The sequence below is a fragment of the Hibiscus syriacus genome, unplaced genomic scaffold (assembly GCF_006381635.1).
Source record: "Hibiscus syriacus cultivar Baekdansim isolate YM2019G1 unplaced genomic scaffold, ASM638163v2 tig00111427_pilon, whole genome shotgun sequence".
Taxonomy (NCBI): Eukaryota; Viridiplantae; Streptophyta; class Magnoliopsida; order Malvales; family Malvaceae; genus Hibiscus; species Hibiscus syriacus.
In genome coordinates this window covers 5,051,701-5,061,631 of record NW_024063088.1, presented here as the reverse complement: position 1 = coordinate 5,061,631, position 9,931 = coordinate 5,051,701, and the positions used below count along the sequence as shown (strand labels likewise).

Sequence of the window (9,931 nt, the reverse complement as noted above, 5' to 3'; positions counted from 1 at the left end):
GAGACTAGTGGTCATAATCTCTCAAAATTTAAAAATCATAATTTAGACTCTTAAATTTTAAAAAAATTAAATTGGCTCCCTCAAAATTTTTAAAAAATTAAATTAAATTTTAAAATTTTTAATGTTCTTAATTAAATCCCTTCCCATAATTTTTAAAAATTCTCATTAAGCCTCTCAAAATTTAAAAAAATTTAGTCATACCCTAATTTTTAAGCAAAAATGTAAATTACACCCTTCAAAAAATTTAAACAAATTAATTTAAACTTCAAATTTTTTTAAAGTTCTAAATTGACCCCCAAACTCTATTACCACTGATTTTTTTAAAGTTTTTAATCGACTCCCAAACTCTATTACCAAGTGCGGCCATTAATTATATAATTTACAATAAATGCATTTCTGACCTATTATGTGGAAGTAAACTTCCGTACTATCGTTGCAGTCATTGCATAGGATCCAAACCTTCTTGTACTGGTAGTCCTTTGGCATTATAGTTGCTTCGATTCACTTCGTCTATCCTCTTCCAGATTCTGGACATATCTATTACTAACTTTGAGCATATTGGACAACAATATTTGTCTCGCTTTTTCATATCATAGTAACATTCGCGGTGCATCTGTAACCACATTTCATTACAGTGGTATCTTTCAACGAATCGAATAGGTACTTATAACATATGGGGTAATGATGTCGCATCAAGTTCTCCAAAGATCCCACACTCATGGCAATGAAACTGCTCTTTCTTCGTATCATCATCACAAAACTTGCAAACTTCACAAAAATATTCTCCCCTATTAACAGAATTTAGCAACCGGCTGTCCTGTGTCACAAACCGAATAAATAACCTGTTTAAGTGTTTGTTTGTCAAACTTTGATTAATATTAGTTTATGAAAGTTGCAGAGTTTTGAGCACTTCAATTTACTTAAATATGTTCAAGTTTTGATCCTTAAATATGTAGATTGATCATAAAAACCATGTCATGCCAACTACAACGTCACACTCCAAGTAAGTGAGTAAAATCATAAAATTACAGCATTTCAAAGTAGTTAAATTAGAAGAATTTTCTTAGCATCTCACCAGTCCAAAGGTGTTTCATTCATTGCTATCATAAGAACTGCTACAAATTTATTCAAGTGACACTAATAAGTTATTTGTTCTTAATGGCTAGTTTTGAGCTTTTCAAGCTAGATGGGTTATCATTGTTTGGGAGGTAATGACGTTTGGGATTTTCAAGGAAAAAGTTATATCTTATTTTTTAAAAATTTTTTCTGACACGGAATTTAATAATTAAAAATTTGGTTTAATCTTGTCATGTTATAACACTGTTGAAAAGTTAATGGTTGAGTGATAAAAAAATCCAATGTATAAAGTTTAGTGATTAAATTGAAAAATTTAAAAGTACAATGGTAAAATAGGAGAGAGGGTAAAATTCAATGAGTAAATTTATAATTTACCCATACGTTAACTAACATATCCATATTCTATAATGATAATTTTAAATATCATGACGTGAGACGAATTAATTTAGGCCGAACTAAAACAAACTTACAATGAAATTAAAAACAAACTTATGTAAAAAAAATTAAAAAATAAAAACTTACCATGAAACTTGACTTTTAATATATATAAATATATATGTATAAATTATTAAAATTAGGTTGAATAAAAACTCATCGAATTTGAGTTTTATCAATAATTCACAGTTAAAAATGAAAGAATTAAAAAATTAAAATAAAGTAAAATGTTCAATGAATTAAATAAAAATATGGAATAAAAACATTTTATTTTTATCAAAATATTGTGTTTTAGGGTATGCGAAAATCCAGAAATTTGGTTCGGGAGTCAGTTACGCGTGGGGAAGGATTAGCACCCCCACAAGCGCCCAAAAATTGGTACCTAGTTGATTACCCTATATTTAAAATCGGAAATTTTGAGTTTGATATTTATATAATTTGAAAATCATTGTGGACGCAAAGTTGAAAAGTGTATTCGTTTATTGAGACCGATAGCATTCGTACCCAAGCGGAAATGTGGGAGAACAACTATTGTGTCTAATAACCGAATATTGCCTCGTTTTTAAAAAATCATGATGTAATCTTTGAAAAGGATGTCGACCTGTTTCGAGAATCACCAGTAGTCACCCCCTGAGCATACTTGCGGGAGATATACCATTAATTCCCTAATAAATGAACATTGCCTTAGGGTTAAAAATAAAATGTGATTAGACAAATTTTATTTATCCTAATTAAACTAAGGTAAATTAAAGGTTTTTTTCTAGCTTAAGGTGTCAAATTATTAAAATTAAAGGACCTAGAGGCATAAACCTAAAAGTGTATGCTCTAATATTAACCCTATTTGATTTTAATCAATTATCGAATCGAATAGCCAAGATGGTCACTCAAACATTGAAGCGATGGCCACCTCTAATTATTCCCTAAAATAAAAGACTAGTTTAAAATCTAACTAAAAGTGGAGACTCTATTTAACCTATTTAATTATGTCAAAATTAAGGCTCTAATCAAAATTAGGGGACTAAAAGGTCAAGATCTAAAAATATTATTTCTAAAAGATCTAAAAGCTTAGGACCTAAATTGGTAATTTTTAAAGTTGAGGACTAAATCTAAACTAAAAACCTAATTATTATCTAAATTATTAAACTTAAAGTATTTTAGGAAATATTAATTATTAATAAATTTTAAAAGTCGAGTAATCGGACATCTTATGCGAAAACTCGACTTGAATTGCTCCGTAATTAAAACTAATTTGAAATCCTAATTTCTAAGCTTGATTCGAATATTAATCTAATTTAAAACTAAATCTAGAATTTAAACTATGAAACAAAACAATTAAAAATAAACTTAATTAAAATAATTTAAAAATAAAATATAAAATATAAAAAGTAAAATATAAAATAAACATAAAATAAGGACCTAATTGTATAAATATAAAATAAAAATGACTAAAATGTAAGAAAATAAAAGTTAGTAGCTAAATCAGAAATAAACAGTGGCTAAATTAAAATAAATTAAAATTTAAAGGCTAATTTGAAATAAAATAAAGAAATAGATATAGGGATTAAAATGTAAAACACGTTGGAAATTAAAGGGTCCGAAAGGCAATTAAACCATTTATTTAAGATAAAAATCTATTAAAATAAAAAGGAAAATTACAAAATCGATCCACATAATTTTAAAAAAAATTAAAAGGTCACTGCACATGAACAAAGTGTAAAAACAAGCTAAAAGTAGGGACTAAAAGGAAATTATAACAAAAGTTATAAAGAACAGACAGAAAATGGAAAATTACGAAATCGATCTCTTACAGTGACCATTCTATAAAAACAGCGTGTGTTAGGGGGAGTAAAGTGCAATTTCCCCCTAACCCACTCTATATATACCAACTTGATTCTCTTTTTTTTCATTTCAAACAAAAAAATAAAAAAAAAAAAAAAACATAGAACTATCCCCTCTCTCTTAGGTCAGTCCACTGACGGCCGCCGCCGACCGTCGTACCCCCGATGTCACCGGTGACCATTGGCCACCAAATTTCACGATGAGGCCCGCCTCGACGTCCGGATCTCGAATCGAGTCACGGTTTTGCGAGATCCGACGCCTATTGCCACGAAAATGGTCGGCGACCTCCGATGAAGGGTAAAATTCTGATCTTTTTCGTTTTTATTTTTTTCAGTATTTACTGTAAAAAAGACTTGGACTTCATTTTATTCTACTACCACTTTTTTGTGTTCACTTCCTTTCGAAACCAAAAGAGACCCGATTTATCAACACGCTTTCGAACGGCCTTAGAATTAAAAAAATATTTTTTTGTGACTGCTATTTGGAAATAAAGAAATCTTTTAATTGCTTTGGCTGCTATTCTAATATGTAAAAAAACAGAATGTAAATAACCTTGAATGAGTCGTTTATTACTTTGAAAAAACAAATTGTGTTACAATGGTTTTTTTGAATCCCCTCCAGAAGATTTACAGTGATTTGAGTTTGGGTTTTATACCCATTTTACATAGAGATTACAATGATTGCATCTTTATCTCTTATGTTTTTTTTTTTTGCAGAGTTGTGTGAGTCTGGTGGTGGTCGGCGTGCATGGATAGTCCCGTTGGGATTGGGGCAGAAAATGGTGGCATTTGGTTGGGGGAGTGGGTGGCTACAGTAGGGTTAGGTTAGATCGGTTTGGGTCTAATTGGGGTCCCCGGGTTGGGTTTTGGGTCTTGTTTTTTGTCTAAGGGTTAGTTCGGTTTGGGCTTAAGTTTGGGTTTTGATTAGGCTTGAGGTTTAGTTAGGCTGTTTGGTTTGGGTCGGGGTTAAGGCTCAGTTTAAGGTCTATTATTGTGGTTTGGATTTGAATTTTGGAAAATGGTGATTATAGTTGTCCCTCTTTGCTCATTATTATGAAACGCGAATGAATCAAAGATAATAAAACATCATTTTCATATTGGTCTTTCTTGTTACGTTACAAATCTTCGCTGGGAATGTCAATTCTTCTCTTTATGCAAAATCGTAGAGTCCTTGTTACAAATGATATCATCTTGCTACGCTCTCTTGGCCGAGTCTCCATCTTCAGCTCTTCAAGCTACGGGTTCTTCTCATCATGATCTTTCCATTGGAAATGTTAATCCCTCGAGTGATTGTTGTTGATTAGAAGTGTTATGAATCGAGCAAAAGAAATGTGATCCCCTCTAGTAGGGCGATGTTGATTCGAAGGGTTATGAATCGAGCAAAGGAAATGTTAACCCCTCTGGTGGGGCGTTGTTCGTTTTAAGAAAAACAATCTCAAGTGAGATAAATCTTATGTTTCGAGTGAAACTACCTTAAGCGAGATAAAATTCTTCTGTTTTGAGTGAAACTATCTCAAGTGAGATAAAATCTTCTGTTTCGAGTAAAACTATCTCAAGCGAGATAAAGTCTTCTTTTTCGAGTGAACTCAAGCGAGATAAAATGTTATGTTTCAAGTGAAACTATCTCAAGCGAGATAAATCTTCAGTTTCGAGTGAAACTATCTCAAGCGAGATAAAATCTTCTGTTTTGAGTGAAACTATCTCAAGCAAGATAAAATCTTCTGTTTCGAGTCAAACAATCTCAAGCGAGATAAAATCTTCTGTTTCGAGTGAAACTATCTCAAGCGAGATGTTGATCCTTCAAGTGAGGTGTCGCTAATTCGAAATGTCGTGAATTAAGCGATAGGTCAAACAAGCTCTTCTCATTATGAACTTATTCTCCCTCTATCAGATGAGTTCTTCTCATTATGAACTCTTCTTTGAAGTGTTAATCCCTTAAGCGAGGCGTCGTTGATTCAAAATGTCATGAATCGAGTGATAGGTCAAACAAGTTTTTCTCATTATGAACTTCTTCTCCCTCTGTCGGATGAGTTCTTATCATTATGAACTCTCCATTTGAAAATGTTAATCCCTCAAGCGAGGCGTAGTTGGCTTAAAGAAAAACAATATCAAGTGAGATAAATCTTCTGTTTCGAGTGAAATTATCTCAAGCGAGATGTTGATCCCTCAAGTGAGGCATCGCTGATTCAAAATGTCGTGAATCGAGCAAAGAAAATGTTGAAAACATCATGCCCGAAGGTCTTATGGATGACCTAAAGGATTTATCATCTTGCTCAAAAGACTTGTAGATTACCCGAAGGATTTAAGCATCATGATCGAAAGACTTACTGATAGCCCGAAGACTTACTTATCAAGAAACCCTTAAAATCAAACTTAGTTTCTTAGAATCTTTCATTTTAAGTTATCATCAAGAAACCTCTAAAAATTAGGCTTAGTTTCTTAAAAAATTCTTTGGAAATAATCATCAAGAAACCCCTGAAAATCAGGCTGAGTTTCTAAAAACTCATTTGAAAACATCAAGAAACTCCTAAAAATTAGGCTTAGTTTCTTTTAAAAATTCATTGAAAATCATAATCAAGAAACTCCTGAAAATCAGGCTTAGTTTCTTTTAAAACTCTTTAGAAAATATCATGTTGTTTGGGTAACGTGCCCCCACATCAACATAATGGTTCTTCTTGGATTAGGTTCCTCAATTCTCTAGGTTCTGCCACTCTGAATATAATTCCCTTCATTCAAGGTTTGAGTTCTGTATTTTCCTTCTCTTCTTTTCTTGAAAAATCTATAAATATGTGCTTTAATGCAAATATACAAATTCATGTATGTATAATGCATTTTTTTCTTGATTAAGAGTAGTGAAAATGTGCTCAAGCAATCTTAGTTCTCTTCTTGATCTGTTCGTATTCATTCCTCCCACACCACGGTGACCATTGCATTTCTTTACAAAATTATGCTTTTCTCACTCCCTAACATTCAAATTCTTTTCCCCAATTCTGATTTGAGCTTCTAGGTCTATGGGACCTCTATCAATTTCAATCTAAATTCCCCAGAGAGATTGTCTTGTTTGAAAATGTTTTCTTTCTTTTTACTTTCAAAATGTGGAAATTTCTTTTAATAAAAATGTCATTCTTTTAAGCTCATAATTGGATCAAATCAGAATATAAGTTCTCTAAATATCAAAAGAATGAACAACTTTTTTAATCTTTCAAAGTTATACCTCTTTGACAAGTGTCAAAATTAATGGGTTATTTTAGACTAGCTCTTTTAAAGTTTCTAAATTTTCAGTCATCGAAATGTTATTTCTTCTTTGGTCCTTGTGAACCTTAAGACCTGCCTCCCTTCTTTGGCTCGGCATTTTAATTAGATGCGGACAAAATGACGCAACTAGCATAATCAATTACTAGACTTTCTAGAACACTTTTGTTTCAGTTCTCTGAAATCTTTCATTTTTCAAGCTTAATAGACTTCCTTTAGTGGAGGTAGTGCAGGGACATCAGTCTAAATATAAAATTCCTAAATGCTTGTGTGAAGTTGACTATAACATGTGTTCCTCGATTCCCTTAGTCCATTTTCATTGTAACTCATTATTAGATCAACTTGATTTAATTTGCCATTTCTAGCTAGTTGAATTCAGCTTTATTGTATATATCTTCTAATCCTCTTTATTGGGCTAGCTGAAGGGTTTGTCTCATCACAAGATCTTTGACTTACAATTGCATTGGAGCAAACACCGAATTGTCGAGTATCCGAGTAATGTCATGTTTCGAATGTAATCTATTCATAAAGCCAAGGCTTTTAAGTTGCCTCTATAACCAAGTGCTTTAGCGAAATAGCTCAGCTTTATTGTATAATCAATAGTAATAACTTATTAGCCTTTGAGTATTCAGATTTATAATTTCTTAAGCTCATCGAGAAGAACCTGTTATAGTCTAGGTGTCTTTGATAGTCAGAAAATCCCATATTTAGAGCTCAGCTCCCAAACAACTAACTGAAACTAAATTCGTCTACTTCACTATTCCATTTGCGAAGATTATGATCATCACTGAACATCTTCAACAGAAGTAGTCTAGGTAGTTTTGCAATGTCATACACAAGAGATACCCCATGTTGTCCGCTTCTATTCAGACCTGAATGCCAAGCCTTTTGATCATTTCCTCGTGAGAGGATAAGGTTATAGGCATCCTTGCAAGAGAAGTGTATGGTGTTTGAGTGTATTTTTTTGGGTAAGGTCAAGGGTCCTTGTTTTATCAATTTTCAATCTTGTCATTTTGTCAAATATCTAATTCTTAAAAGAGATTTTAATTCAGTGGATATTTAAAGAATTTTGAGTATGGAAATTACTCATTGCTCATAACCTCAGAAGTTAGCATTTTATTTAAAATGTTCGATTTTCAAGTGACTTACAAACTTTTTAAAGAAAAAAAGAAAGAAAAGAAGTTCAAACAAGACAATATTCGAGTGCATCAAAAGTTCATAGTGGCTACAATGATTTTTCTCGGTCTGCATTGGGATGCCCCATCATTTATTGAATGTCCATGCCCCTGAATCAATTAAATACTGAACCTTGCGCTTCAATGTCCCACCATTCTCAGTGATGTGCCTCGAACTTTAGATAGTGATAACATCACGTCCATAGCTCTCAATTCTTTTTTGGTACGAATGGGGTGACTTTATTTTACCTCAAAACTTTTATCACAAGATTCTACAAGTTACTCTCAGGATCTGTGATTAATGCAATGTATAATGTACAATGTATATATACTAATACAAAAATACGAAGATGCACATGCAAATGCAAAGATGCAAAAAATGGGAGTGCAAAATGCGAGATGCAAATGCATCAAGGAATTGATCCCAAAAATAATTGTTCCTTGAAAAATTCTTGAAAAACCGACAATGTCTCGTACACTGGGAAAGTGAACATCTGGTCCATCTGTAAGTTGTCCAGTTCCTGTGAGCACTTGGTACTGCATCATCTTCAAAGCTTCTACTTCATTTCCCATTTTTAGAAATCTTTCGAGCTGGTTTGTGATCTTCACTGTTAGCTTTAGCGTTGAATCTTCTTTAATCCAACTTGTTACCTCAGCAGGTAGATGTCTGGCTGGTCTCCTTGGTAGGTAGACTCTCTTTACGTTGCTCGATCTATATAGAGATATTCAAAATTCTATTAATCCTAGCGAAAGGTGTTGACATGGCATTGTTTTTCAAGAACCTTCTAAACGATCAGTTATTTAGGGATCAATACCTTAGAATGATATGTCATGTTCATGCAAAAATGCAACAAGACTAGACAAAAAGAAATCAATGTTAGTAGAAACTAGACAAAAAGAAATCAATGTTAGTAGAAACCAAACAAAAAGAAACGAGTTAGTTTAAATGGTTAGTCCAAGAAATATAATCTTATAAAAAATAATCAAATTTGACTCAAAGTTGAGACTGAAAAATAAAGCATACAAAGAAAATTAATAATCTTAACTGCATGCGTTCTAATTCTCCTAGGTAATCCTCATGGCTCAAGCATGGTAGGTTTACTAAATTCTCTATATGAGGTTGGGTTCTAACAAATGTTCTCAAACTTTCTTCACAACCTATTAAGGTTGACCCTGATTCTGGCCCATTACAGACTTACGAATCGAGTTCAGCTCAGGGGATCACACCACTAAAAGCGTACCTCAGATCTGATATTCGAATAGGCAACTTAAGGCGCTTTCCAGAGATACTTTATCAAACCCACACAAGGAAGCACAATGATCCTCGTGAGGTGTGACGTTTCTCCCTACTTAGGTAAACTTGGTTTGAGCTCGGGTTTAGAGCTATGATATGCTACAATCCTAAATATTCACAGAAGTCTAAGCATTAATCGGAGAAAATCTTTTTTCTTTTGAAATAACATAATGAACTGTAAATTAAAACAAGATCGAACTCGTAATTTCCCAAAATCCTAAATATAGGGTAACCAACTTGTGGCTTACTCCAAGTTGTTTTAAAAACAAAACGTCCCCAGCGGAGTCACCAAGCTTTCGACACCGTTTTTCGCCTGGCGGGAAAAGATCGATACCGACTCGGGTTTCACTTTTGAAAAGATTTTAAAATGTGAGGAGTCGCCACCAATCATTTAAGGTGCGATTGTAACACAATAAAAATGGGTGATTTTAATAAAACATTTTATTTTTATCAAAATACTGAGTTTTAGGGTATGAAAAAATCCAGAAATCAGGTTCGGGAGTCAGTTACACATGGGGAAGGATTAGCAACCCCACAAGCGCCTAAAAATTGGTACCTAATTGATTACCCTATATTTAAAATCAAAAATTTTGAGATCTATCTTTATTTAATTTGAAAATCATTATGGATGTAAAGTTGAAAAGGGTATTCGTTTATTGAGACCAATATCATTCGTTCCCAAGCGTAAATGCGGGAGATCGACTATTGTGTCTAATTATCGAATATTGGCTCGTTTTTAGAAAATCATGATGCGGTCTTTGAAAAGAATGTCGACCTATTTTGGGAATCACCAGTAGCCACCCCCTAAGCATACTTGCGGGAGATATACCATTAATTTCCTAATAAGTGAACATTGCCTT

At 32.9% G+C, this 9,931-nt stretch overlaps 1 pseudogene; it reads right to left on the bottom strand.

The window, feature by feature from the left end:
- Positions 1–366: 366 nt before the first annotated feature.
- On the bottom strand, positions 367–8,350 carry LOC120163192 (annotated as a pseudogene).
- Positions 8,351–9,931: the final 1,581 nt, after the last annotated feature.